A 25,204-nucleotide genomic window follows, 5' to 3' on the forward strand; every position below is an offset into this window, starting at 1 on the left:
GAGATTCTAATTTAGACTGGTTCATAGGTTAGTACTAGGCTGTCAGCCCTAGGGCCTATACAAGCCTAGCCATAACAATTCCCTGGCTATTTCTTCCCACACTGTTTACTTCTCTGGACCCCCTGTCTAGCAGGGCGACTGACGTGATCCCCGGGGTGAATTTCCTTTCTCCTATCCAATCGTCAAGGTTCCTTTTGAAGAGGACCAAAGAGGCACTCTGCTTGACATGTATGGGCAATCTATTCCAGAGTCTGGGGAGTCTCTGGGTCAGGAACCTATCCCTCCAGCATGTTTTGTTTATTGTGATGACAAGGTTTAGATCCCTGGAGTGTGTGGCTCTGAAGGATTGGGATTTCTTTAAGTGTAGCATGTCCAACAGCTCTGGGTTTGACATGGCATTGTATGTTAAGCAAAGACCGCCTCTGAGTAGACGATATGCGACAGAGTATAGCTGGAGTTTTTTAGGCGGTCAGCATAGGGCATCTGCTTTAGGCCTGTGATTCTTTTAGTGAGGTATTTCTGTGGCCTTTCCAGTTGTTGCAGATGTCTTGAGAGGTACATACCAAACGGGGCATTGTATTCTATAATGGGTCTAATGAGGGATGAGTACAGTGGGACAATGACCTCCTTTTTTCTGGATGAAAAGCCCTTAGTGATGAGGTGTGCCACATAGAAGGATTTCCTGACTGTTGTGGCGATGTGGTTATCGAAGGTGAGACCACTGTCCACCTGTGTCCCTAAGTCTCTTATCAAACTTTCGGTGTTTAGTGTACTGCCACCTATATGGTAATTCATGGATACATGTTTTTTCCCAAAGGTGATAACTATACATTTCTTGGCATTGAGCTTGAGCCCATGGCTCTGGCACCAAGCATCTGTTTTTGTAAGGCCCTTTTGTAGAGTATCCACATCATTTGGGGATTCAGTAATGGCTCCCAGTTTGCAGTCATCTGCTAACTTTGTTATCCAGAGTCCCTTAGTGTTGGCCTGTACTTCAGAGAAGTAGATGCCAAACAAGAGCGGTCCCAGGACTTGAACGCTGAGGTACTCCACTTGTCACTTGTCTGGAGCTGGATTTGGAGTCGGCTACTTTTACAGTGTGGGTTCCATCAGTAAGCCAGTTAGCAACCCATTGGGTGACGTAGAGATTTATGCCCAGCTTAGTAAGTTTATCTATGATTCCAGAGTGGAGGATGGTGTCAAAGGCCTTGGCAAGGTCTAGATAGGCTGTGTGGACCACCTTACCCTTGTCCATGGCTCTGGAGACTGATTCGAAGAAGTCAATCAAGTTCAGGAGACAAGATCGGCCCTTCATGAACCCAAACTGGGTGGGGTCCAGTGTTTGAAGGTTGCCAATGTCTTTGTTTATAAGTTCCATGATAATACGCTCCATGGCCTTGCAGATAAGGCTCGTCAGACTGATGGGACGGTAGTTTCCGGGATCCAAGGTGGATCCCCCCTTGAGGAGTGGGATAACTGTAGCTGTGCGCCACTCAGTGGGCACGAAACCTGAGGTGAGGTTATGATTAAACATGACACTTAGGTGAGGTGCCAGTTCATATTGTAGTTCATGTAGTACACAGCCCGGGATGTCATCTGGTCCCATGGATGCTGTATTCTTAGCTTTGGAGAGTGCATTTTTTACCTGTGTGGCCGTTCTTACCGGAATTTGGCAATCTTCCGATATTGAGATGGGCCATTTAGGGGGTGAGGGGGGGGTGGATTTGGCACTGAATCGATCTGCCAGGATATTGGCAATATCCTTGGGATCAGTATATTTAATGCCATTCTGTTTTAGCTCAGAGCAGATCTGAGCATTGCCATTTAGATTCTTGACATAGTTATAGAATGCCTTGTTGTTGTCTTTGGAATCTTTGGCAATTTTATTTTCGTAACTAGCTTTGGAGGATTTTATGCGGGATCTCAGTTTCTTACTGAGGCTGGTAAGGAAGTTTTTTGCATCTTGGGATTTTCCTCTTTTCTGCAACAGTTTCTTCCTTTTGTTGTAAAGTTTGTTTATGGCAGGGGACCACCAGACTGGCTTCTTTTTTTTTGGATGAGAGCATCTTGGTTCTATTTGGGATGGCACGATTTATGCATGAGTGGATGTGCTCGTACAGTGCCTTAGTGTAGGATTCAGCAGTTGAACTTTCAGCTCCCGTCTGCATTGGTGTCATGAAGTTTGTCACTTCTGACTTGAGTAGCATGAAGTTGGCTTTGGAGAAGTTTTTTATGGAGGTTTCCTTACTGGGGGGGTGGGGGTGGGATGTGGATGTTAAGGGTGATTAGCTTATGGTCAGACGTGACTAACGAGGGGGTGACCATAGGTGTTGGAGCATTGATTTCCCATGTTGGTAATGACTAGGTCTAGGATATTGGAGCCCCTGGTGGGACTATGGATTAGTTGATCCAGGGCGTTGGAATTTATGAATTCCAAGAACCGTTGGGCAAAGGTGTTGGTACAGGAGTAGCTTTCCCAGTTAATGGCAGGGTAGTTAAAATCACCCAGTATTAGGGTGTTTGGTTCTATCTTAATATTTTCCAGTATGTTTAGAAAGGTGTAGTGAGAATCTTGGGGTATGGCGGGGGATCTGTAGCAAGCTACAATTTGGATTGCAGTCTTACCTAGTGTTAGTTCCACCTGGAGAATTTCAGACGCATTGTGTTGGGCAACTAGCCTGGTGGTGTGAATATCCTTGGTGAATATTGACACTCCTCCACCTTTAGTGTTTCGGTCCTGCTTTGGTGGCCGAAAAGTGTGGTAAGAGTTGTAGCCTGGTATTGCAGGGGTGCTCTCTGGAGCCTTGAATCAGGTCTCAGTTACTGCACAGATATCGATGTTGTCCATTTTTAGGAGTGCCTCGAGAGAGTGCATTTTGAGGTTTAGACTTTTAGCATTGAGTAGCATTTCCTTCAGATTTTGTTATTGTTTTGTATGTTATTGATGTCATCTCTTGCGTTTTGCTTTCATTACTGGAGACCTTTAAGTGGACAGTATGTATTTGATGTACTTGTTTCCATGCTGCATGATTTATATGGTGTAAAGCTTTGTATTATAGGTTTAATTCTACACAGGTTCCTAGTTTTCCAGCACTCTTGAGTGTGCAGTAATTTAGGTGTGTGTTTGTGTTAATAGAGAAATGTTATCTCTATTGCTAACTGGCTATGTTTTCATTGATGGCGTGGCAGTCCTATTTTCTCGGAGGTTCACCATGTTTCTTTTTGCTTTGCTCTGCTGGGTTTGAGCTCAACCGAGAAAATGCGGTCATTGTTGAAGGTTTTAGTGTGGCTTATTAGTTATGTTTTTTTATACAACTATTTATTGTGTTTTCTTTTTGTGGATAGTGACAATAAGTTTAGAATTAGTTTTGTTGTGGGGTGCTGTATGTGAAAGTGATTATGGCCATGATGTTCTTCGTTCCCCATTGCTGCAGTCCTTACTATTGGGTAGTCCGCTGTCCCAGTCGGCCCGAATACCAGAGTATATGGCTGACGTCGGTCAGGGCGCATTAGACTGACGTCAGTACGTCAGGGTACTAATGCGCATGACCGACGTCATATCCTCAGTCTTTTTTGCCGCATGGTCCGATGCAGAAGCAGTTTTGCGAGTGCAGGTTGGCGTTCTGAAATATTTCCGAAACCGGAGTTTCAGACCGAATCAGAGTTGGCTAAGTACCCGTTGGGAACATTTTGGTTTTTCTTGCCTCAGTATTTAACCGGATGTCAGAAAAGTGAATAACTGTATTTCTTGTGGGAAACAGATACCTCATAGGGATTACCATACCTTGTGTATACCTTGTTTAGGGCCTGAGCACGGCGTTGTTGGATGCCGCTCTTGTGCTAGGTTTAACAAGCGCACTATTAAGAGGAGGTTAGACTGTGCCAGGTTAGTGTTTGGGAAGCGTTGCAATTATAAAATGCCGTCGGATGCTCCGCGCCGCTTCGGCCCAAGAAGCGCAAGGACAAAACAGCGGCCTAGGGTTGATGAACCGCAGTCCCGGACGTCGGTTCTTTAGAAGGCTCAGGGGAGCCAGAGGTATTGCCAGGAGTTTCTTTGGAGTCTCAGGCAGAGACTTTACTGTTACAGGATGTGCCTTCTCAGGAGGTAGGCCAGGCTGAGGCGGCTTCTCAGGTAACTGTTCTTCCCTCTCTTCCCAAGGTTGTTAGGGCCTCTCCTTCTGTTGCCAAAACTTCTTTGAGAGGTAGGCCAAGTTTAGCTTCAGTGGGGGCTTCTCCTAGCACTTCAGGTTCTGTGCCTAAGAAACATATGCTTAAAATGGCAGAAGATTTGATTACTATGATTAGAGGTTCTATGCCCCCTCCTGATAAGAGGCCTAGGGTGGAACCTGAGTTTGAGTGTTTGGAACAGTATTCAGAGGCTACAGAGTCTTCTGCGGAAGATTTGCAAGAGTTTCCTCCTTATTCTGATTCTGATGTGGATGATTCCACTCCTACAGCTTCTCCTCCTGAGGATTTCTCATTTTCAGAGACTCTTCATTCCATGAGAGAACACTTTAAATGGGAAGGCCAAGATTACTCTGATTCCAGGAAAAGGCTTAGGAATTCTTGTTTTACCCCAGCATAGGCCCTTAGCTATACCTCCTGTGTTGAATGTGGTGGAAGATGTTTTGCAGAGGCTTCCTGAACCCTGACTCTTTGCCTCCTGCTCCTGTTAAACCAGATAGGTACTATAGGGTGCCTGAAGCTCATAAGTATTTGTTTAAGAGTCCTAGGGCGGACCCAGAAACTGTTTCTCAGGGGCCTAAAGGTGTTAAGGCCTCTGTGGTTAAAAATCCTGTTCCCACTGATAGAGGCAAGGGCTTTGGATAGGTGGGGAAAGAAAGTGTATACTTCTTCCACTCTAGCCATGAGAGCGTTGAATTGTCAGTTTCACATGCTAAAATATCAAAATTATCTCCTTTCACAATTGAAATCTAAGGTGGATGCTTTGGCGGAAGGTATTGAGTGTAAAGAGTTGCTGGATTTGGTTCATGTGTCTGAACAAGTGGGTAAGCATTCTTTGCAATGTGGTTTTGATGCTGTACAGGCCTCCTCGAGGGTGGCTGCCACTAGTTCTGTACTTCGCAGGCATGCCTGGTTGAGGGATCAGAATTTAGCTGAGCATGTTAAGACAAGGATTTTGGATGCTCCTTTACAGTCTGATGTGTTGTTTGGTTCCTGTGGAAGCAGTTTTAAAGAAAATGGAGGACAAAGCTAAGTCTATGCAAACTGTTAAAGATTTTTGCAGGTGCAGCCACCAAGTTTAGTAGAAATTGGCCTGCTAAGGGGTGGACATATCCTGCTTATGATTCCCAGTCTAGGGGTAGGTCTAGACGTGGTAGGGCAGAGCTCAAGGTTCTTTTAGGCCTAGAACAGGGAGTTCACCTGCTCAGACTTCTGGTGAGGGCAGGGTCAGTCCTTTCGTAAACAGACCCAATGACTTGCCTTTTCAGCTGCCAGTAGATTCTCGTCTGGTAGCTCCTTTGGGAGGAAGACTGTCTCTTTTCAAAGAAAATTGGGATTTAATTACTCAAGACAGATGGGTGTTGGATATCATTCACCACGGTTACAGGTTTTATTTCCATACAATGCCTCCTTTCAAAGGCATGCCAGGCGTTCCTCCTCCACAAAGAAAAGAGGCTCACAAGCAAATTGCTCAGTTACTCCAGATGGGGGCCATTCAGCCAGTTCCTGTATCAGAAAGGGGCCTAGGATTTTATTCTCGCCTGTTCCTAGTACCAAAGAAGGGGAACACGTGGAGACCAATTTTGGATTTATCTCTCCTCAACACTTATCTGGACATTCCCAAGTTCAAGATGTTGACGTTACAACAGCTTTTACCTCTGCTGGGCAAAGATCACTGGATGGTAACTTTAGATCTCAAGGAAGCTTACCTTCATGTGCCTATAAGGCTAAGTTGCAGGAAGTATTTGCGGTTTCGAGCTGGAAATTCTCATTATCAGTTCTCTGCATTGCCCTTTGGCTTATCTACTGCCCAGAGTATTCACAAAGGTTCTGGCTCCAGTGATAGCTTACTTCAGGCTACAAGGAATTCAAATTTATCCTTACTTGGACGACTGCCTGATTCTGGCTCAAGAAAAGGAAGACCTTCTACAGCATCTGGAATATGTTATAGCAGTGCTAAGATGCCTAGGGTATTCTGTGAACGAAATAAAGTCCAGTCTAGTACCCTCTCAAGACATGTGCTTTCTGGGTGTGAGACTGAATACAGCAGCCCAGATGGCCTTTTAACCCCGGACAAACAAAAGAGTCTATCACTTTACTTCCATCAACTATCTCATCAGTCCGTGCTGACTGCAAGGACAGTCCTTCAAGCATTAGGGTTCATGGCATCTTGTATTCTGGTACTTCCCAATGCCAAACTGCATATGAGGAAGCTACAATGGTATCTCAAAATGTATGGACACAGCACTGCCAGGATTTGGACACTGTCATTCAAATAATACCTTGCCTTCAAAAAGAATTTTTGTGGTGGGCTCAGGAATGTCACCTAAACAAGGGACTCTCTGTGACCCGGCCAGAGGCGAGTCAGATTTTAACGACAGATGCCTCGGACATTGCTTGGGAGCTCATCTAAATGGAAAGTGGATACAAGACAAGTGGCCTGCCAGACTACAGCATCTACATATCAACATGAAGGAGATGTTAGCAGTCCAGTTTGCATTAATGGCTTTCAAGGAGTTACTTCTTCCAGGGCAGGTGTTGATTCTAACAGACAACACAACTGTCATGTGGTACATCAACAAGCAAGGGGAACACATTCTTATCCTCTATGCAGGCAAGCAATGATTTTATGGGAGACTGCTAAGCTTGCAACTAACTCTTCAGGCAAGGTTTCTGCCGGAGCACAGAACTCCTTAGCAGATGTGTTAAGCAGACAAATCATGGATCCCCACAGTGGAAACTGGATCTTCATGTATTTCAGAAATTGACAGTGTCATGGGGAACTCCAGACATAGATCTGTTCGCTTCTCCACTAAACCACCAGCTGCCAAAGTATTGCACAAAGGGGTTTCATCACACAGCTTGGAAAGTGGATGCTCTGTCTTTCAGTTGGAAAAACCTTCATGTGTATGCCTTTCCACCTCTGCCTCTTCTTCCAAAGGTACTATTAAAGGTCAGACAAGACAGGCCAAGGATGATTTTGATAGCTCCAGATTGGCCTCGCAACACTGGTACCCACTACTAAGGAGTCTGGTAAAGAAGCCTCCATGGCCTTTACCTCTGATTCCTCATCTGTTATCTCAGAAGGACGGTCATCTGCTCAATGTCAAGCTTCACTCTCTTCATCTAACAGCCTGGCATATTCTGTGTTGAAACACAGCAGGTCTCAACTTCCTCAACAAGTTTTAAATGTGATTATGGAAGCTAGAAGACCTAGTACAAGGAAAGTGTACGCAGAAAAATGGAAGAGATTTTTATTTTGGAGTACAGCAAAGAATTTGGAGATTTCTGAGCCTAATTTGAGTGTGGCTCTTCAATATCTTACTGAGTTATTGGACAAAGGTTTGTCCTTCTCTTCCATTAAGATTCATGCTGCAGCAATTTCAGCTCACTATGATTGTGACCCACCATTGTTTTCGCATCCTTTGTTCAAGCAGTTTCTTAGAGGGCAAAGAATATAAGACCCCCACGTAGAGCTCCTACTCCTGCTTGGGATCTCAATTTTGTGTTGGAAAAACTTACTCTACAACCTTTTGAGCCTGCGGCTACTGCTGAATTGAAATACTTGTCATGGAAGACTGCTTTTCTGTTGGCTATTACTTCTGCAAGAAGGGTGTCTGAGTTGCAGGCCCTTATGGCAGTAGAGCCCTTTTGATTTTCCATAAGGATAGGGTATCATTACGCACTAATCCTTCCTTTATGCCTAAGGTGGTTTCTAGTGTGGCTTTAAACCAAACTATTCATTTGCCTACTTTTATGCAGACCCCAAAATAAAGGGAAAAGATTTTGCACACTTTAGATGTACACAGGCAATTGCGTTATTATTTAAGCAGGACTAAGGATTTTAGGCAGTCTCAGCAGTTGTTTGTTTCTTTTGCTTTGAGTTCGCAGGGTAAGCCTGTGTCAAAACAAACTATTTCTAGGTGGATTGGCTTTTGCATTGCATTTTGTTATTCCCATCATGGCAAGGAGATTCCAGCTGGGATTAGGCCTCATTCCACTAGGGCTACTGCCACTTCAACAGCATTTCTAAGGGGGGTGGCAACTAAGGATATTTTGGAAGCAGCTACTTGGAGTTCAGTGCATACTTTCTCTAAGCATTATCACCTTCCTATCTACTCTAAGTCTAGGGCTGGTTTTGCCACAGCTGTTTTGCAAGGCATGTTGTCAGCTCCTGCTTCTTTGTGATTTGCCAGCCTCCCTTACCTCTGCTTTGGGATTCTACCCAATAGTAAGGACTGCAGCAATGGGGAACGAAGAACATAGTACAGTTTTGTACCTACCATAAATGTAGATGTTCGAGGATCCCCATTGCTGCAGTCCAATTTACTCCCTCCTTCCCCTCTGTGTTCAGGGGTGGTTGTGTAGGTGAGGTTACATGCTGATATTTTTGTATATATTCTTGTATATATTGTACATATTTTTGGTGCAGGTATTTTGGGCCTTGTCTTTTTAGGGTCTTCTGACATCTGGGGCAAGAAAAGACTGAGGATATGACGTCGGTCATGCGCATTAGTACCCTGACGTACTGACGTCAGTCTAATGCGCCCTGACCGACGTCAGCCATATACTCTGGTATTCGGGCCGACTGGGACAGCGGACTACCCAATAGTAAGGACTGCAGCAATGGGGATCCTCGAACATCTACATTTATGGTAGGTACAAAACTGTACTTTTTTATTGCTCAAATACTAGTTTTTTTCTGCTGGCTCAGTTGAAGCAACAGTCCACTTCACATGTAGATATGGCTCCAGTGAGACATTCTTGTACAGGTTAGTTGTATGTTTTTATGTATGAGATTATTTTCATTCTCTTTCATTATTTGTCAAATCTTGAATTTGGAGTATATATTGTAGGAAGAAATAAGTATGACTGATGCTTTCAGTGCATTGTTGTGCCATGATTTGTACATAACTAGTAGAGTCATATGTTTATACTAGACTAATGGCCACCAGAGTCTTTACAAGTCCAAAATCATGTACAACTTTTAAATATTACCCCAATTCATGATAAGGAGGGAGGTTGGCCTAATGGTTAATGGGCAAAATTGAAGTGTATTAACCCACCACCAAGTTCGCGCAGGAATGGGCGTGCCTGCCTTGATTGACATGTCAGAGGGCGGGGATTAACAATGCCAATGTGCCGTGATTGACACGCAATGCAAATATAATAGTATTTAATATTTAATAATATAGCATTTAATAAGCACAAACACATGCTAATAATGACATGTTTAACAGGCACTACATAAAGGTACTTCTATCATATCATATATTGTCCAACTTAAATCAAGCATTTAATTTTTTGTGCTACTACTACCACACCAGCCAAAGCTCCGTATGTACCCACCAAAAATTCTTTATCCCTGCAGTTTTTGAACTTCACTTGCAGTAACTCCTGTAGAGAGAAGAAAACCTAATAGATGATCCTCAGTTACTGCCACTCAAATGTGTCATTCAGATTTGCAGCTTCTCATTTACAACATAAAAAGATGTACTCAAAAATGTATTTCAGATAGAACAATTTCTAATGATCTGTAATGTTAGCAGCAGCTAGGAGACTACCCTCTACCTTGTACAGTCCTTTACTCTGGAATTACATCCTCAATTTTCTATATGGTGTCCCTAAACTAGAAACTGCCTTTACTTCAGCAAACCCTCGCTGTTGTTTAACCACCAGTATCCCCCAAACTGCCAGCAATACCCTGCGCTACTTATGTAAGCTTACCTTTATAATCTCTTGCTTTTCTCCACTGACTGAAGCAGTGGATATCCATTCCGATACTTGAGCTACTTTATTTGCACAGAATAGCTGTATTTCTGTTAATGACTCCACATGTACACCAATGCATATAGTATATTTAGTACCTGGGCCACAACTGTTTAGTACTGCAATTAGCCTAGCCCACACAGCCAACCATTCTTGACTATTTTGAGAATAGTCCACTTCAGTATAGCATCTCCTTTTACAGCAATTCTAATTTTCCTACCCTGCATTAAATTGCTTTCTATCTAATCCAAGTACAACTACAGCTTGTACTGTCTTCTCCATACCATTATATCACACTTCCTAGATTTTAACATGTATGTATTGCGGTGGTACAGCGGTAGCGTTGTTGCCTCACAGCAAGAGGTTCTCCTGTTCGATTCTCGGCTGGAGTGCCTCCTGTGTGGAGTCTGCATGCCCTCCCCGGAGTTTGAGTGGCCTCCGAAAGACATGTGTGAATGGGCATGCCTTCGCTGAACGTTGGGCATCGGGCTGGCAACTCCAGTCCCAGGCCTTAGCAGCATGGTATAAATGTAGAGCATGCCCTGCAGATATGATAGGGTTGTGGACAGAAAGGGTTTTCCTCATTGAATGATAATGATGGAGTACGAACAGAGTTGTACTGAACCGTATTTAGTGCTAGACAAGCAGATTATTGCTGGCTACTGTTGTAGGTGGGAAGAAGCTATGTATATGTTAGTTGAGTAGTTGAGTAGTGGGTTCTGAAAGGGTCATTTGCTGCAAATTTAGCCACTTTGTTATAGCATTGCTCAAATTTTGCTTTTTATGCTGCCTGGAAGTTAGTAAGAATGGGTGCTCCATAAACTAGTGAGGGGAGGTGCTAAGTAGTGGAACATATAGCTTTAGTTGTGTTTGTGAGAAAGTTTTGGAATCTGTAAAGCAGTGCAAGTTTGTTGATTTTTTTATATAGTTTTGTATGTGCATTTCAAATGTAAGATTATAGGTTCATAGGTAAGGTAAGTACTAGGCTCGCTGCTCTTGCAGGCCATTTTATCTAGCTAATTTCCCATTTTGTGTTTGAACTATTCTTTCCCACTTTGTTATAGATTGGCCTTACCCATGGTTGATAATTACATAGTACCCTAATGAGAATAACTGGGATCATCCCATAGATAATTTGAGTGGGCCCATGCATATTTAAAGCATTTAGGAGCTGCATCTGCCCATTGGTAGTGCATGGGGCAGTTCTGGAGTAAATTTGTAATTTTTCTGTTTCCTATCCATATATCTAAGTTGCACTTGAAAATGGACAAGGATGAGCTGTGTTTCATGTTTAATGAGAAGTCTGTTCCACAGCGGCAGTATCATCTGCGAGATATACCTGCCCCTCCAAACTTTAATGTTGCAGAAGCGGTTTAGATACCTAGGCAAAGTATTTCTGATCAACAAGCAAGGCCAGCACCAAAACGGACACATTCATGGAATCTTTATTGTAGAACAGAGATATCAAACCGGTTTCGGTACAGAGCCTTCATCAGTGATACTACAAACAACAAGATACACTTTTTAAATATTCAAACCACCTCACTTCCTGTGACATCACATCTCATTTGATTTAAAACTATATTATAATTTATCATTGAGCCCTGGTGTGAAAAGTGCACCTTACTTGACAATCCATTTAGTCTCCTTATAATTAAGTAAGGAATGCCAACCCCTCTTACATTTCCTATCTCCCTGTACTTTGTCTATGACACTAAACCTGAATCTGGCAATGGAATGTGATTGACAGTGCCTGAATAAGGCACTGGTGATGCGTTTGTTGCGAATGTCACTCATATGTTCAGATATTCTCAAACAAAGGGATCTGGACGTCTGTCCAACATAAAAAGAGGGACAGGTACAACTGGCCAGATAAATGACCCAGTCTGATCCACAGTTAGCATAAAAATTAATATATACTTGACCCGTTTTCTGACTGGAAGAATGTTTAGACTTGCAAATGTGTTAACATGATGAACAGTGCCCACATGGAAAGGACCCAACTAGTTTCTCCCCTGTGATTGTTAATAGATCCACATAATTCTTGTTTATGCTATGACGTTTGTAATAAGAAAAATGGGATCCCTGTGTCCTGCCTCTATGAAAGGAAAACTGACAATGTTCTGGCAAAATCTGACCCAATTCCTCATTGGCCATCAAAATATTCCAATGTTTACTGACCACATTCCTTATTAAATTGACATTTCGACCATAGGTTGTTACTCTCAATGTATCAATTCCTTCCATTCATTCTTCTCCTTATAAGTTAACAACTCAGGCCTGGGCTGTTTTGAAGCCCACTCTCATGCTGTGACAACGTCCCCCATCCTATAACCTCTATGGATAAATCTACACGTGAGATCATCCCTAGAGGTGTTGAAATCTTCTTTTGAACAAATCCTTCTAATTCTTAAGAATTGGGACTTAGGAATATTTCTGATTGTGTGTGTGAGGTGCAGACTGGAAGCGTACAATAAATTGTATTGAGGGTACTTTCTATACACCAAGGTGTGCAAGGTATGATCAGGTTCTCTCACAACCTTGACATCTAGATAATTGATTTCCTCATAACTATGAGAAAAGGAAAATTCAATACCCCATTTATTATCATTCAAATATTGTTCAAACTCCCATAGATATTCAGTATCCGCATGCCCCACACCAACCAACAATCATCTAGGAATCTCCTCCATATGTCTATTTGTGGCAAGTATATATTATGGGCCTCATTGTAAATTAGTTCTTCTTATATATATACCCCATATAAAGATCTGCATAAATGGGGGCAAATGAGGCCTCCATAGCTGTCCCCTGGGTTTGCCAATAACAACTCCCTTGAAAATAAAAAACATTTTTGGTTAGGACGTGCTCACCCATACAAGTGAGGAGTGTATACAACCCAGCTCTGTTCAACCAATAGTCCAAAGCTTGCAACCCTGCCCAGTGTGGTATACTGATATATAAGGATTTCACGTCAAGGGTGCACATAAGCCACTTGGGTTCAAGTTGGGAATCCGATACAGTTTGTAGGAATTGGATAGTATCTTTAATTCTAGCCCGAATGAGTGGTAGCAGAGGTTGTAAATATTGGGTCAAATATGCCAACAGAGGTTCAATCAAAGAACCAATTCCAGAGACTATGGGTCTACCTGGGGGCTGATTTAGGATCTTATGAATTTTCGGCAACATATATAGGTATTGTTTGCCCGGGTCCCTCGCAGAAAGATGTGAACTAGTGATTTTACTGATAATGCCTTCCTCCTCTGCTCTCTGCAAAAACATAGCTTAGTGAGATTGCACCATGAAAGACAACACAATTAAGAATGAGCAACCGTATTGTGGAGCCCTTCCAAAGCTTGTGAAGTAGACGTGAAAGTGTATCCTGTTTTGTACCACTTGCTGTGAAAGGGTAGATCTCACTAACAGTTATTTGATTGGTTCATACACTGTGGTGATTGACTGTAATTGCAGAATACAAGCCAATCAAAAACTGTGTAGCAAAGCCAATGCTGTTCAGTGTAGAACAGTGGCATACCTATTCGGAACAGTGGCTTCACTTATCGTTGAATGCGGAACATTCTGCATAATTCAGAGCATTTGGCTGCCCAGGTGGGGACATCACTCTCCCCAAAGGGGATGATGCATCTTTTGGCATTCAGTTTGAGGCCATGTTTCGGGAACCAGTCATTTGTTTGGGTGAGACCCTCTTGGAGGACATCCACATCACTTGGGGAATTGATGATCACACCCAGCTTGCAGTCATTTGCAAGCTTGGTCAGCCATAGCACATGGTTTTGGTCTGCACCTCAGAGAAGTATATCCCGAATAACAGAGGCCCCAAGACTGATCCCTGTGGTATGCCACTCATAACGGGTCTTCTGCTCGAGTTGGCTTCCCTTATTATGATTAGGTGAGTTCTATCACTGAGCCAGTTTGCTACCCATCTGATAACATATGGATTAATACTTAGTCGATAGCATTTGTCTACTATGCCCAAGTGGGGAATAGTGTTGAAGGCCTTGACCAGGTCAAGGTAGGCGGTGTGCACCATCTTCCCCTCGTCCATGGCTTTGGTGACTGCCTCAAAGAAGTTGACCAGATTTAACAGACAGTGTGAATTCAGTGTTGTTGAGGGAGGGAGTTGTGTGTACTTCACCAAGGAGGTCTTTGGGGTTTAGGTAGGTTACATTTAAATGCCTCATCATATATGGGTCTATGTTTCTGCTTTGAATTGTGTGTGATCAGTGCAGTGTGTATACTACTGACAAACATATTGACATTAGAAGTGATTTTATACGAAAGCTTTACATACAGTGAAGTATAAATACATCTCTTGCATACCATATCAGTTTGTTAAATAATTAACTGATGGTCTGTAAATATGAAGCAATTTCTACATTACCTCAGGATGCCCATATCCACCAAGCTGGTAACAGAGGTAGTGGCAAAGTTCATATCCATGGCAACAGAGCCTTTTTATTGATTAGACAGTTGGTGAAATGTTGTTTGTTTTGTTGAGTGCATGAGTACACATTTTTTTTAATTGTAAACCATTTTTGCAAAGGACTGCAATAAACATTTTTTTCTGTAACAAGTTGGAGCCAGCCAAAAGGGAAAAAGTTGACCATTCCTCAAATGTGGGAAATAACTGCATATGTGTTAGCACAACCTGTGTGTATGTATGTGTCATGTCTTTCAACTTTTACCTTGGAAGTCTGGACAAAGAGAAAATATTTAGGGAAAAGGTACTCTTTAGTGGGTGCTATTCACTCAAAATAATTTTCAGATTTAGGAGGGATGGAAAAAAAGTTTGAGAACAAATTAGATGTGTTACCCCAAATTTGTCAGAACTGAGGGGTATGTGTGCTTGTGTTTTTGACCTTTATGGTCATTGACTGAAAATTGATTATTTTTTGGATTCAATAAATTAAACACACACACACACACACACACACACACACACACACACACACACACACACACACACACACACACACACACACACACACACACATCAATAAATAAGATACTTAGTTGCAAGGCTTCAGTAACAAAATGGAGAAGGGTTACTAATGTCATTTTATCTTCACAGAAACCCAGCTGTGACCCCCCCACCCAAATGGCTGGGATTTTGTGTAGCAACTATTGTTGATGATAGATAAAAGATAAAATGATGTGCTAATAGCTTGTGTTTCTATTGCACAGGGACAAGGTTGCACACATTTAAAGATACCACTTGTGAATGTCCTTTATTAGTTAATGAGATTATTTACTAATGCTGAGGCCTATGCTGAGGCAAATTTTGTATATGGATATTTTTTTTAGTGAATGACTTAGACCTAAACTGTCTGAAAAAATATATATTGTGAACTGCAACCGACCTTGGTAATACTTTATTATCATTTTTTTTGTATGTTAATCAGGCAGTACATAACACACCCAGACCCCCATTAGTAGTTTTTCTGGATGGTAAATATAATAAGGTCAGAAAAATGAAACTCGTCCTGATTTCTTACAGTTATCCAAACTGTTCATCAATGTTGCAAGAGAAGTACTGTGTTTGACATGTAAAGTCAGCCTATTTCACAATGTGGACTCCATTGGCTAGCATACGTCAAGCCTACTGGTAATGTTGATTTGATGATATAGGTATAGATTTGATGGTTACAACTAGTTTTATTGTGGTGATGGTGATCTTAGAGTGCAGCGTCCTTCATAGTATGTGAACTTTAGTGGACATGACCCACTCAGGAATGTGTAGGATACTTTGTAGAAAGAGAGATCTTGCAGTCTGTCAGAGCAGCTATGCTTACTGAGACCTGAGATCTTTTTTTGTTGAGGAAACATTGAAGTATTTTGAGTTGCTTTCAGTACTTTGTGAGGTATGCGCCAATGGGGGCACTGTTTTCAGTGATGGGCCTAATAAAGGATGAATACAGTAAGGGTATAACTTAGCTGGAACTTGAGGAGATACAACAAAGGATATGCTGTGTAAAGCAAAATGATTTTACAACAACCATAGAGCATGGTGGTCAGAGGAGAACGTGTCAACAATATAGAGACCGTACTACCTGCTGACTGTGCCAGAGTGAGATATCTGTACAGTAAGTGGTACAGGTACAAGCTTTATCAACATAAATAATGATACATATATATATGTATATATATATATATGTATATATATATATATATATATATATATATATATATATATATATATATATATATATATATATATATATATATATATATATATATATATATATATATATATATACACATATACAGGTTGTCAGTGACACACATGCACACAACACTTAAGGCACATACAAAGGACCAGACACATTGACCCACATATGAGGATGTGCTCACATGTAACTTCAAAGTCCTCTCAAACGCAATCCTCAGAAACACTGCATGCATACAAATAAGACAACTCCCATCACAACACATAAAACAATATCTCGCTGTGCCTCAACTACCAAGGCAATTAAGCATAACACTACTCAATCCAATGTTTTGTTCATAGGAGACTCCATTGTGAGACATAGAAATGTCCCATTCACTAGGCTGGATAAGGAGAAGTTTACAGTTCGTTGCCAGTCAGGGACCAAGAGTCATCACATCATGCAAGCACTGAGGTCACTAAACCTCAAGTACCATTATGAGTCCATGTGGATGTGAGTGACCTGAGATGTACCTCCCAGGACCACATGAACAGAAACATGATTGAGCTCTCTGAATATGAGGCACAGGCAGGTATGAGCCAACCACTGAGCAACATTCCACTGTCTTCATAGATGATGCCACAGTACTAACAGAAAATGACACCCCCTTTGAATTTTTTTCCCTGTAATTTGTCCTTTACCATGGCTCAACTGCAAAGTGGTTTGCCATTGTTTCATGGCCACTGCACTGTAATCAATCGCTATAGGGTGTATCTTATACATTTTTAAGCCCCGTTTCATCCATGAATGTGGGATCCTGGCAAATGCTTTTTTGTAGTCTCTTAATGCTGTATTTACATTTTTCCCCTTTTTACATTTTTTCCTTAATGAATTTATTTAACAAAAAATTATCCTTGGTTCAATATGACTTTCTTTTGTTACCCTTTTATTCTATTGCCATGATTAAGTTTTCTTCTAAATGACTATAAACTCTGTCGGCATTAATTCCAGTGTATAATTTGTACATCTTCAGAAGGCAAGTTATTGGTCTATAGTTTTTAGGCTAGCTTGTAGGTTCAGTCTTAAGTAGACGTATTGTTTTTCCTTTTGTTAGCCTGGATAGGTGTCTGTTAGGAGTGCGCATATAAATAGTTCTCTATTTCTGTGTTTTGTTTATTTTTTGATGCTGTTTCAATTTCTTTTGCCTTGTTTCTGAATGCTCTAAAACGTTTTTGGGTCATCAATAAATTGCTTATTTTGTACTATTCCTTTACATTTATCTGCAGATCTTCTGAGTTTTTCAGCCTGTGCTTATATCTTTAGTCTATCCCTGGAATTCAGCAAGCTCTGCATGGCGTGCAGGAGTAGTGCAAGAGCTGCTAGAGGCAATATGGCTGCTGAGAGATCCAGGATCAAGCTCCCGGTATGTGCACGAGCGCTCCTGCACTATTTCTGCACGGACACAGCTCCTGTATGCTAATTACCCCATTTGCAGGTGAAAACCATGCAAATGGGGTGAATTAGCGATCCAGGAAGCTGGCAGCCATCCATGCAAGATTAGTGTAACCTGCAGAAATGTACTTGGTTAATAACTGAGTACATTTCATCAAACTACAAAACGGAGCCAAGACAGTTCCAAATAAAGGGTGTATATAATGTGGAAGGCATGCCACTGGCCAAATATATGGCCATTGGCATGGAAAATAGTTTCAAATGAACAAAAAATAACTTTTTATGTTAAGTTGTCTATCTCGTCTTCATTCTTGCTGGATGGGTTCGGAGCCGACCTCGGCTCCGACTCGGCCACTCTAAAAGCTCGAGAGTTGGTTCCACCGGCTCGAGGCTCCCCTTATATCCCACAATGCTAGGCGGTATTACCTCAGATCTCGTTTGCCGCTACAGCTATCAAGACGTGTTGCTTCACCGGCTTCAGGTTAGTGTAGGAAATAGTTTAAAAAGTTGATTAGAAACCCTTTAAGTTAGTTTTCCATACAGTTTCCCCTTACCTTAAAGGACTTTGATCCCTTTAATCTAGTTTTCTTTAATTTTTTTACCTTAAGAACTTATAGTTCTTCCCTTAGGCCTTCGGGCCCTCTGTGTTTTCTGTAGGGACTTATAACAGTAAACAGCTAATTACTTAGTTTAAGTTTCTGTTTTTTGGTTTATAGTGTAAGCGGTGTGTTTGTGTTTGTATGTGGTTACACTTGTTCCTTGATATGTCCAAGGATTTGAAGGTCTCAGGCTTCAAGAAGTGTGACTCGTGCTGTCAGAAAATGTCTCTGACAGACGGTCACACTTCTTGTGTGTACTGCCTGGGACCTTTACACCTGCAGGACTCTTGTGCTGTATGCCATGGCTTCAGCCCTAGAGTCCTGCAGGAAAGAAAGAACAAGCTCATCTTAAGGGGCTTGCTTAAGCCTGAGGGTCCCCTTCTGCTCGGTAAACCCTCTAAGGCTCCTGGGTCCTCGACTCCAGCTACTGAGTCGGCGCCTAAGGCTTGCCTACTATGACATCGGCTCCGGCTGGAGCCGATGAGACCGAACTGCTACTTCTGTGGTTCCTCGGCTCCGGCTGGAGCCGAGGCATTGAAATTTCTGAGTTGGCTCGATCAGACCATCGGAACCGACATCTAGAAAGAGGTCCAGGTCACCGTCCCTTGGCTCCGTTCATTCGGCTCCAGCATCTCCCTTGCTGTCTGAACGGAGCCATAGATCTCACTCCTCTAGATCATCGAGGCTTTGGATCATGACCTTCAGAGGGTAGTGAGTCGACTTCTTAAGTCCGAGGCATTGGCCCAAATGCTTCAGAGCCCGACTCATCAGTCGATGCTTAACCCTATCCTCAAAATGTTCCTCCTCCGACTCCTTTGAGCTCGAGCCGGGCGCTGAACCGAGACTGTGGTAGCGTCGGAACCGATACAATTGTCGGTTCGTCGTCGGCTCCGATTTCTTCCTTGGAAGAATCTCGGCGCTGGACTTCCCTCGTCGGCTCCGGGGTGAGTGGCATCGACCCTTGTCCGACCCGCTCCCTCTCGGCGCTGGTGAGTTCGGCTCCGACATCGGCCTCAGAGCCATCGCTGTCGGTGCCGAGGGAGGTTTTCAGTTTTTCGGAGCGGGGACCTTTGGCTCTGCCTGACAGGGGTGCCTTCGAGGTCATGCGGAGTGTGTTGGAACCCGGTTCAACTCCACAGTCGGCTCCGTCCGTCCCTCCCTCTTCGGTGCCTCAGGTTATGTCTGCTCACTCCCTCATCCCAGACCGCAGAGAGCCAGCTCCTCAAGAATCCCCTGTGGGATCTCATCCTCTTCCGAGGCCTCTCCTGAATTGGCAGGGGAGCCCCCTAGGAAGAGAAAGTGCAAGAGGAAGCACATAGACTCACCTGAGTCTGTCACCTCTGACACGGATTTAGAGGATTCGAGGGTTCCCCATTCCCCTTCTGAAGATGTCTCCTTTGCAGACATTCTAGAGATCCTGAAACAGAGGGGAAATTGGCCAGCCCTTAACCCTTTGGAGGATGAATCGGTGTATCTTGAGGCGTTTGGCTCTCGCCCTTCCACCTCCTGGGTGTCCCCCTTTGACCCCCTCATGCAGGTGGTAGCTAAAAGGCTTGGACGGCTCCTGACTCTGTGGACCCCACCCCAGGAGACCTTCAAAGTTTATCACAGCACCAGCAGATAAGCAATTTCTGACTAAGGGAGTTTCTGTGGATGCTATGGTGGTAGCTGCCGCCACTAAGAAGGAGCTAGCTGATCCTTCGGTGCCTGTCCATCCTCCTAACAAGGAATCTAGGTCTATGGACAGGTGCGGAAGCGGATGTTTTAAATCGGCGACCTTTGCTATGCGTTCGCTGAACTACCTCTGTCATTTCACTCGTCTTCAAAGAGACTTGATCAAGGAAGCGAGTGAGATGTTAAAGGATCCTACAGCTGCGGGTTTTCAGGATAAGATGAACGCTCAGCTGGCTACCCTAAATTCTATAGCTAACTCCTCCATGCGCCTCCTCTCATATGCGGCTGATGGAGCGAGCAGAGCCGCAGGGACAGGTGTGGCCTTACGGCATGCCTGGATGCGGCTATGCAATTTTGCGGACCCCTTTAAAACGTCTTTCACTAATTCCCCGTTTAATGGATCATCCCTCTTTGGTCCTCAAGTGAAAGAAACCTTGACGAGGTGCGAGACGGATGGCAAAACTCTTTCTGCCGTCGGAGTCCGTTTTCTACTCCTTCTAGGCCTTACCCCAAAGGCCAGAAAAGTGGGAAAATGTGGTTCCATAAACAATCTCAAGGGACTTTGCCTGGCGACAGAGTCGGTTCCTCCAGAGGCAGAGGAGGGAACAATAATGGTAGACGCCCTAGGGGCAGGGGTCCAGAACCAGGGCAATCGAGAAACCTGTTCCGATAAGCCCTTCCAGCATCCCTGAGGTGTTGCCCGACTGTCCACCTTCGGAGGCAGTCGGGGGAAGATTGTCACTGTACCCAGAAGCCTGGCGATCCCTAAGACAAGTGGGTACAGTCCATCTTTTCCGAAGGCTATTCCATTCCATTCTTTCGTATTCCAAATCAATCAAAAAAATCCCTTCCAGATGTTCCACCCGCTCAAAGGGATCAAGCAGCGTTGGAAATTTCAAAGTTGCTTGCAAAAAGAGCCATTCAGCCAGTGCCAGCAGACCAGCAAGGATCCGGAATCTACTCCAAGTTCTTTTTGGTTCCAAAGAAAACAGGGGACTGGAGACCCATTTTGGATCTCAGTATCTTGAACAAGTCGGTCAAGAAAACAAGATTTCGGATGGTTACTCTACAATCCATCCTACCCCTATTGGGAAAGGAAAACTGGATGTGCTCTATAGACCTCCAGGATGCGTACTATCATATAAAAATGAACAGACGCTCCAGGAGATTCCTCCGCTTCAGGCTGGGAACCAGTCACTTTCAATTCAGAGCCCTGCCCTTTGGACTCACCACTGCCCCGGTGTTTACCAAATGCATGGCAGTGGTAGCTTCTCACCTGAGACGTCAAGGATTCCAGGTGTTTCCATACTTAGACGACTGGCTCCTCACAGCTCCTACCAAGCATCTTCTTCTAATAGCCAGAGACTACACCTTTCGCATTTGTCAAAAGTTAGGTATCTCAATAAATTGCGAAAAGTCTGTTTTGTCGCCTTGTCGTATATTACCTTCATATGCGCAAATCTAGACACAGTCAACATGTCTGCGAGACTCACAGACCAAAGGATAGCAGACATACGCAAACTGGTCTCCCTTCTCTTCCACAGCAACAGAGTCAAAGTCAGATTAGTTCTGAAAGTACTAGGGATTATGGCGGCTGCTATCCCTCTACTTCTATTAGCCAGATTTCACATGAGAATCCTTCAATGGATGCTCTTCACACAATGGTCGTACCAACAACTTCCGATGTCCCACACCATTATGATTACGCAAGCATGCAAGAATCATCTTCTTTGGTGGATTTCTTCCCTCCAGTTCTTCCTGGGAAGACCCTTTGTTCCTCCCCCTCCGGTTGCTACTCTGACAACAGACGCCTCCCTGATCGGGTGGGGGGGGCATTATCAGGGCAGAACAGTCCAGGGCATATGGCAACCAGACGAACGCCACTTGCATATAAATGTTCTAGAGATGAGAGCAGTGCTTTTAGCGTTGCAAGCCCTTCAAGACTCTCTTCCCTTGGGAACGATAGCAATCCAGACGGACAACATGTCTGTAGTGTGGTATATCAACAAACAAGGCGGAACCAGGTCCTATCCCCTATGTCGAGAAGCACTCAGACTGTGGCAATGGGCGATTTCTTCTCGGCGGTTTCTGATTGCAACGCACATCCCCAGGAAGTCCAATCTTATCGCGGACAAGTTGAGCAGAGCTATCCTCATGTCTCACGAGTGGTCTCTGAAAGATTCTATTTTGGAGAAAATTTTTCTCAAGTGGGGTCAGCCTTGCTGCGACCTTTTTGCTACTACCCAAAACAGCAAGTGCAGAGATTATTTCACCCTATTCCCGTTACCAGGCCAGCCCAGCAGAGACGCTCTAGTCCAAGTTTGGCCCCGGGGACTTCTGTATGCATTTCCTCCCTTCCCACTAATCTCTCAAGTGATACAGAAAGCTATCGCTCAGAAGGCCTCATTGATCCTCATTGCTCCTTACTGGCCTCGACAGGTTTGGTTCCCCTTTCTACATCAATTTCTGTTGGAACAACCTTGGCATCTGGACCTAGTTCCAGATCTTTTGATCCATCAGTCGGGTCAGTTACATCGCTCCCTCCCCTCTCTGAACCTCACTGCTTGGTTCCTCCAGTTCCAACCTTAGCCAGGCTTCCTCAAATATCTCACTCTGTTAGAGATATTTTGATAGCTTCCCATAAATCTTCCACTCGGAAGATTTATCTGAGTAAATGGAAATGTTTTGCCTATTGGGCTCAAGGAAGGGACTTAGATCCTTTCACTGCTCCCATCCAAACAATTCTGGATTTTCTAGCTGAACTTTTTCATGCAGGTTCATCTCCTTCTACTCTTAAAGTTCAATTGGCAGCTATATCTAACTTTCATGTGGGCATCTCAGATTCTGTCCCACAAGCTTTGCAAAGCGTTCTTGAAGGGAGTTTTTCTCCTTAAGCCTCCGATAAGAACTCCTCCTCCTTCTTGGGACCTTAATTTAGTTTTCACATCTTTGATTCTTCCCCCTTTTGAACCTGCAGCTTCTTGTTCAATGACATTGCTATCCTGGAAGACTCTCTTTCTGGTAGCCATTACTTCAGCTAGAAGGGTCTCAGAACTTCATGCACTCAGCAGTCGACCACCCTATCTGTTGTTTCATAAGGATAGGGTATCCTTACGGACCAATCCATCCTTCTTACCTAAAGTAGCCTCTGTGGCAAATCTAAATCAAGACATAGACCTCCCTGTGTTTTTTCCTAACTTTTCTAACAGGTCTGAACAAAAATTGCATTGGCTAGATGTTCATCACAATTGAGATATTATTTGGACAGGACCAAACAGATCAGAAAAACTGACCAGTTGTTTGTTTCTTATGCAGAAGGTAGAGAGGGCCTTGCAGTTTCTAAGGTATCACTCTCCAGATGGCTAACATCCCTGATTTCCTTTGTGTATGAAATTAGACACCAAAAGTTGCCTAACAAACCTAAAGCTCATTCGACTAGGGCTTTGGCTACCTCTTTAGCTTCTCAAGACAGGCTGCCTATTGATACCATTTGTGCAGCAGCTACATGGGCTACTCCTCACACTTTCATTTCTCATTATAAGTTGGATCTAGCTTCTAGACATAGAGCTAATTTTGGTTCCACTGTTCTCAAGAGTCTGTTCCGATAGGCCACCCGGGACAAGGTGCTAGGGACGCGGTCCCATCCAGCAAGAATGAAGGCGATATAGACAACTTAACATATAGAAGTTATGTTCTTACCATAACGTTCCATGTTAGTTGTCTTCTTCTCGCCTTCTTTCTTGCGTCCCACCCTCCTTCCCCCTAGCCTGGACAGACCTAGAGGAGTTTGATTGTGACCTCTCTTTCTTCCACCTCTATTGTATATATGTATATGCTATACTTTGCATATATTCCTTCATCAGGTTTCAGGTCACCTTCTTCCTTTCTGTTTGTAGAGGTGGTTCTCCCTTTTCCAGTAGTTCTGGATTTATTATTGGCTGGGCCTAGCTTACAAACGAGATCTGAGGTAATACCGCCTAGCATTGTGGGATATAAGGGGAGCCTCGAGCCGGTGGAACCAACTCTCGAGCTTTTAGAGTGGCCGAGTCAGAGCCGAGGTCTGCTCCGAACCCATCCAGCAAGAAAGAAGGCGAGAAGAAGACAACTAATATGGAACGTTATGGTAAGAACATAACTTCTATTTTGCTGATTTCGACCATTTAAGCATAGGGCAGTGGCGTTCATATGGGATCGGCCCGAAAATAAAACTAAAACCTTGAAAAAAGCTTTTAAGGCAAAAATCACAATTTTGCCAGTATAGTTAATAGCAGGCAGAAGACAACAAAGCCACTGAATAGTGGTTGCTAAGGGGGGGGGAAGGTTCAGTGTCAGACTTGTAACTATGCATTAGCAGTCAATTCTATGCAAATGAGGGGAATGATACTGAATCACAGATTTCCCCTCATGGCTAGCCTGCACCCAACCGTATATGTGCAGGAAAACCATGGTGCAAGCGTAAGAGTTAGCTGACATCATACAGGGGTGTGTCAGGCATACTGTAAGCTTACTGGAGCTCTGTGGCTTGGGTTTGCACTTAGCTTACCAGAGCTAAGGAAGGGGGTATGTCTGAAGCTGCTTAGCAGTCTTTACAGTGCCTAAACGGGTGTGTACGCAGCGCACCGGGTTTTAAACAAACAAAACATTAAACCAGGAAATAGCAGATCCGTTCACATTTGAGCACTTGATTTGCACAGCATGCCTCTGGGCTTAAACAGGAAGGCAATGGGAAGGGAAAACAACAGTAGGAAGATAATCAAGGAGAACTAGCATAGCTGGCAGGTAACATGTATCAGAATCAGCCAATTACACAGGCAGCAGTGCAGCCCATCACACCACCATAAACTATGCAAACACCTTTCCCTCTGGTTTTTCCCACAAACTCTACACCACCAGTGTACACATACAGGGAAATTTTACCTAACGAAAGGAAAAAAATTAACATGTGGAAGAGGCTGAGGGTGGTGAGGATGAGAATGCTGGTGACCAACCCACAGTGAAGAGAAGTGTGTACAGTCCCAGGGTAACCTACCATGGGCTACATGAGCCAGAGATAGTGGAGCACTATAGGGTGAACAGGGACCTTCTACAGCAAATTGTTGTGCTGTGCCGGCCACGCCTCACACACAGAACCAACAGTCTGATAAGCGTAGAGTACAGTGGGATAATGAACACTTTGACTCTAGATGCCATGCCCTTACTTATAAGTTGCCCAACATAAAAGGATTTTCTCACCACTGTGGCCACATGCTGGTCAAAGGTAAGGCTACTGTCTATGTGCGTACCCAAATCCCCGACCATTGCAACAACTCTTAGGGGTGTATTATCAACATGGTAATTAGCCAGGGTGGTTGACTTCCC

At 43.6% G+C, this 25,204-nt stretch overlaps 1 protein-coding gene across 2 annotated transcripts in view; it reads left to right on the top strand.

Annotated features, from left to right (window-relative positions):
• The window catches only part of NIPA2 (NIPA magnesium transporter 2), a 276,819-nt gene that overhangs the window by 220,342 nt on the left and 31,273 nt on the right, over positions 1 to 25,204 (top strand). The gene's annotated exons all lie outside the window — the stretch shown is intronic.

This window comes from Protopterus annectens, chromosome 5.part0, assembly GCF_019279795.1.
Source record: "Protopterus annectens isolate FY-2018-M chromosome 5.part0, PAN1.0, whole genome shotgun sequence".
Lineage (NCBI taxonomy): Eukaryota > Metazoa > Chordata > Ceratodontiformes > Protopteridae > Protopterus > Protopterus annectens.